The sequence below is a fragment of the Hylobates moloch genome, unplaced genomic scaffold (assembly GCF_009828535.3).
Source record: "Hylobates moloch isolate HMO894 unplaced genomic scaffold, HMol_V3 SCAFFOLD_20, whole genome shotgun sequence".
Classification (NCBI taxonomy): Eukaryota; Metazoa; Chordata; class Mammalia; order Primates; family Hylobatidae; genus Hylobates; species Hylobates moloch.
The window spans coordinates 41,341,633-41,347,556 of NW_026652295.1; positions in this window are offsets into that span (position 1 = coordinate 41,341,633).

The window sequence follows — 5,924 nt, forward strand, 5'->3', positions numbered from 1 at the left end:
GCGCCCTTTGAACCTGTGCTTAAGGTTTTTATCTTTGCCTTCTACGGAAGTAATGTCCTCTTAACCATCTTTCCCCGTGGCATGAACCTAACAGTTTGTTGACTGATAAATGAACAGTCAGCATGCTCGGGATGACTGGGCCCAGTGCTGGGAGCTCTAGGTGAAATGTTTCGGAAGGAGTCCGCTCCTCTGCGGAACTCCTGCAGCTTCCCCTGTGGAACTGTGAGCACTGAGGTTTGAGGGTTGCAGGAAAGGCTGCAGGAGGGAGTAGCAGGATTAGAAAACTGTCTCACACTTGCTTATAGGTATATAGTGGCTGCTGAGTGAATTACTAGATGTGATTCACACAGCCCTGGAGTGCTTGGTGCTACCACACATGTTCCAGCACATCTGGCACAAAACCCATGTTCCAGGACTTCTTGCCCTGTTTATTCTGTTTGTTTTACTCCCACGAAACTTAAGTTGAAGACAAAACAGCTTCTTTTTTTTCACCCCCCCAAATCCTTGCGGATTGGAAACCCATTCACTTTCTATCCTAGAGCGGGGCAGGCAGCAGAGCAGGCAGCAGAAAAGGAGTTCAAGGCTTCTGTCAGCACGGCACCAACAGTCGACTTCCTGCCTGTGCTGTTATTTAGATTCCATCCTTCTCTTCACCTTCACTGTTCTGTACAAGACACTCAGCTAGTGGTAGGCCACATTTCCTTTTTTATGGGGACAGGGTCCTACTCTGTCACCCAGGTTGGAGTACAGTGGCACGATCACCGTTCATTGCAGCTTCCACCGTCCCAGGCTCAAGTGATCTCCCACCTCAGCCTCCCGAGTAACTGTAGCCAGGACCACAGGCACACGCCACCATACCCAGCTAATTTTTTTTTTTTTTTGACACGGAATTTCGGTCTTGTTGCCCAGGCCAGAGTGCAATGGCACGATCTCAGCTCACTGCAATCTCTGCTTCCCAGGTTCAAAGAATCTCCTGTCCCAGCCTCCCAAGTAGCTGAGATTACAGGTGTGCGCCACCACACCCAGCTAATTTTGTATTTTCAGTAGAGATGGGGTTTCACCATGTTGGTCAGGCTGGTCTCGAACTCCTGGCTTCAAGTGAGCCACCTGCTTAGGCCTCCCAAAGTGCTGGGATTACAGGCATGAGCCACTGCGCCTGGACAAATTTTTTATTTTTTGTAGAGACGGAGTTTCTCTGTGTTGCCCAGGCTGGTCTCAAACTCCTGGTCTGAAGAGATCCTCAGGCCTCAGCCTCCCAAAGTGCTGGGATTACAGGCATAAGCCATCATGTCCCACTGCATTTCCAATTATTAACAATTATTTTCACTTACAATAAATGAATTGGATGGTGGCAGTCTCCATTTTCTAGACTTTACATTCTCTTTCAGCTACTGCTCAGCTTTCTCCATCTCTCCTTTCTTCTCTCCTTTCTTCTTGAGGCAGTCTTCTATTTTGTACATTATACATTCCTGAAAATTTGAAAGACAAATATATGAAAACTATTAGATTTGCATATTATAAGGGGCTAGGCGCAGTGGTTCATGGCTGTAATCCCAGCACTTTGGGAGGCCAAGGTGGGTGGACTGCTTGAGGCCAGGGGTTTGAGACCAGCCTGGCCAAGAGGGTGAAACCCCATCTCTACTACAAATACAAAAATTAGCTGGGTGTGGTGGTGTGTGCCTGTAGTCCCAGCTGCTCGGGAGGCTGAGGCAGCAGAATGGCGTGAACCCGGGAGACAGAGCTTGCAGTGAGCCGAGATTGTGCCACTGCACTCCAGCCTGGGTGACAGAGTGAGATTCCATCTCAAAAAAATAAATAATAGAAAAAAATAAATAAAATAGCATGGAAGAATGTACTAACCAGGAACCATGGCTTGTGTCTATAATCCCAGCTATAGGGAGGCTGAGGCAGAAGGATCACTTGAACCCAGGAATTTGAGGCTATGATTGTGCCACTGCACTCCAAGTGGGTGACAGAGCAAGACCTTGTCTCTTAAAATATATAAAATTAAAAGAAAAAAAAACTAAATAAAGAATGTTCTAGGCCGGGCGTGGTGGCTCACGCTTGTAATCCCAGCACTTTGGGAGGCCGAGGCGGGCGGATCACGAGGTCAGGAGATCGAGACCACGGTGAAACCCCGTCTCTACTAAAAAGTACAAAAAAAAATTAGCCGGGCGTGGTGGCGGGCGCCTGTAGTCCCAGCTACTCGGAGAGGCTGAGGCAGGAGAATGGCGTGAACCCGGGAGGCGGAGCTTGCAGTGAGCCGAGATTGCGCCACTGCACTCCAGCCTGGGCGACAGAGCGAGACTCCGTCTCAAAAAAAAAACAAAAAAACAACAAAAAAACAAAATAAATGTCCTTTTCTCCCAGCAGATAACAGCGGGCATGTAGTCCACTTTGTGTTACCCTGAAATCGTCATTAGTCACCGAAAGCCAAATACTACTTCTGTAAGATCGCCGGACCCTACATTTGCCATCTTCACTTCCTCACCTCTTGATGCTCACTCTTCCACTCACTAAAAAGTCTTCTACTCTCTGAAAAAATCACCCATAATCTTCTAATTGCAGAATCAAGGTGATGCTGTTCCATCTTTTTCTGACACTACTGACAATTGTCATTTATTTCCTTTGCCATTATGACACCAGTTTTCCTCCTACAAATCTGATCAATTCCAGAAATCATCCTCAACTCCTCCCTTTCCGTTACCATCCCCCCCACAATCCAATGAATCACCATATCCTGTTGATTCTACACATTTTCATGCTCCATCCTCTCTTCTCCAACCCCACGGCCACTGTCTTGTAACATTGCTCTCCTGGGTACCTGGGTAAAGGACACAGGTTTTTTTTTGTTTTGTTTTTGTTTTGAGATGGAGTCTTGCTCTCTCGCCCAGGCTGGAATGCAATGGTGCAATCTCGGCTCACTGCAAACTCCACCTCCCGAGTTCAATGGATTATCCTGCCTCAGCCTCCTGAGTAGCTGGGATTACAGGTAGCCACCGTCATGCCCGGCTAATTTTTGTATTTTTGTAGAGATGGGGTTTTGCCATGTTGGCCAGGCTGGTCCTGAACTCCTGACCTCAGGTGATCCACCTGCCTCAGTCTCTCAAAGTGCTGGGATTACAGGCGTGAGCCACCACACCTGGCCTTTTTTTTTTTTTAAGACTAAATATTATATTTTATTTTATATAGAATTTTAAAAATTTATTTTTGTACATGAATAAGTTCTTTAGTGGTGATTTATGAGATTTTGATGCAGCCATCACCCAAGCAGTGTACACTGTACCCAATGTGTAGTATTTTTTTTTTTTTTGAGATGGAGTCTTGCTCTGTCGCCCAGGCTGGAGTGCAGTGGCATGATCTAGGCTCACTGCAACCTCTGCCTCCCGGGTTCATGCCATTCTCCTGCCTCAGCCTCCTGAGTAGCTGGGACTACAGTCGCCCACCACCACACCCGACTAACTTTTTATATTTTTAGTAGAGACGGAGTTTCACCAGGTTTGACAGGATGGTCTTGATCTCCTGACCTCGTGATCTGCCCGCCTCGGCCTCTCAAAGTGCTGGGATTACAGGCATGAGCCACCGCACCTGGCGTATTTTTTTTTTTTTTTTAGACAGTTTTATTCTTGTCATCCAGGCTGGAGTGCAATGGCACGATCTTGGCTCACTGCAACCTCTGCCTTCCAGGTTCAAGTGATTCTCCTGCCTCAGTCTCCCAAGTAGCTGAGATTACAGGGATGTGCCACCACGCCCAGGTAATTTTGTATTTTTAGTAGAGACGGGGTTTCACCATGTTGGTCAGGCTGGTCTCGAACTCCTGACCTCATGTGATCCGCCTGCCTCGGCCTCCCAAAGTTCTGGGATTACAGGCGTGAGCCATCGCAACTGGCCCCAGTGTGTAGTCTTTTATCCTTCATTCCCCTCCCACCCTTTCTTCTGAGTCCCCAAAGTCCATTGTATCATTCTTTTTATTTTTTTATTTTGTTATTTTTTGAGACAGAGCCTTGCTCTGTCGCCCAGGCTGGAGTGCAGTGGCGCGATCTTGGCTCACTGCAAGCTCCGCCTCCCGGGTTCACGCCATTCTCCTGCCTCAGCCTCCTGAGTAGCTGGGACTACAGGTGCCCGCCAACACGCCAGGCTAATTTTTTTTTTTTTTTGTATTTTTAGTAGAGACGGGGTTTCACTGTGTTAGCCAGGATGGTCTCGATCTCCTGACCTCATGATCCGCCCGCCTCGGCCTCCTAAAGTGCTGGGATTACAGGCGTGAGCCACCGCGCCTGGCCTCCATTGTATCATTCTCATGCCTTTGCATCACAGGTTTCTTCTTTTTTTTGGTAGATGGAGTCGCTCTGTCGCCCAGGCTGGAGTGCAGTGGCACGATCTCGGCTCACTGCAACCTCTGCCTACCGGGGTCAAGCAATTTTCCTGCCTCAGCCTCCTAACGGGTTCAAGTGATTCTCCTGCCTCAGTCTCCCGAGTAGCTGGGACTACAGGCGCGCGCTACCACGCCCAGCTAATTTTTGCATTTTTCATAGAGGCATGGTTTCACCATGTTGGCCGGGATGGCCTTGATCTCTTGACCTCGTGATCTGCCCACCTTGGCCTCCCAAAGTGGTGGGATTACAGGCGTGAGCCACCGCACCCTGTCTAATTTTTGTATTTTTAGTAGAAATGGGGTTTCACCACTATGGTCAGGCTGGTCTCAAACTCCTGACCTCATGAGCTGCCCACCTCGGCCTCCCAAAGTGTTGGGATTACAGGCGTGAGCCACCGCGCCTGGCCACAGGTTTATTGTTTTTGTCGTCATTGTTGCTGTTTTGAGACAGGGTCTTGCTCTGTCGCCCAGGCTGGAGTGCAGTGGTGTGATCTCGGCTCACTGCAACCTCCGTCTCCCGGGTTCAAGTGATTCTCCTGCCTCAGCCTCCCGAGTAGCTGGGAATACAGGCGTGCACCACCACACTCAGCTAATTTTTGTATTTTTAATAGAGATGGGGTTTCGCCATGTTGGCCAGGCTGGTCTCGAACCTCTGACCTCAGGTGATCCGCCTGCCTCAGCCTCCCAAAGTGTTGGATTACAGGCGTGAGACACCGTGCCTGCCTGGTTTACATTCTCTCTTAATCCTTTGTTTATACACGTCTGTAATTCACCAGACTGCGAACTCTTTGTGGGCATAAACTGAGTCTTACCCATTAGAACACTGACTTGAGCAGGGTGGCAAGTAAGGGATGGATTTCCTGAGACCCTCAACAATGAAGTTGCTTTTCCACTGCGTTCCCAACTGCTCAAATCTAGCTGGTTCCCCAATCCCAGTACACTTGCAGTAGGAACGGGGGCCCTCTTCCTCAAGTTGCACCAAGACAGGGATTCTCAACTCATTTCGCCCAGGTCCTAGCCCTGACAGGCTTCCCCTTTGCTCCTCTGCAACCCCTGTCTAGGGAGGCGGGTGTCTTGGAAGGTCCTTGGGAGCTCCCTCCATCAATTTTGCATCTGCAATTAGGGCTACTTTACCCCAGTGAAGAAAGGTGCCCTCCGTATTAGGGCTTCCTTCCTCCAATTCCGACTGGACAGGGTAGCAGAGTGGGCAAAGTGTGAGAGCCTTCAGAAGGAAAGAGCAGGGCTCCAAGCGCCGCGAAGAATGGCCGAGGCCGACGCACAGCAAACGCTGGAGTGCAGCACTCCTAGCCAAGCTTGGGTTTCCCCTTATCCCCGCCTCCTTAGCTAAGCTCGACCCACTTTAGGGCGGGACCACCCACTTCAGCCAATTCTGGAAGCCGAACCCTGGCGGTTTGTACTATTTCTTTCCAATAAGAAAAAAAGGAAGCAGCTTGGCTCCAATGACCAATCCGAGGAGGCGGCGCCTGGTTGTCAGGCAGTTTTGTAGGAGTTCGGGCCAATTGGAGGCGCAGGCACCGCTCGACCCGGG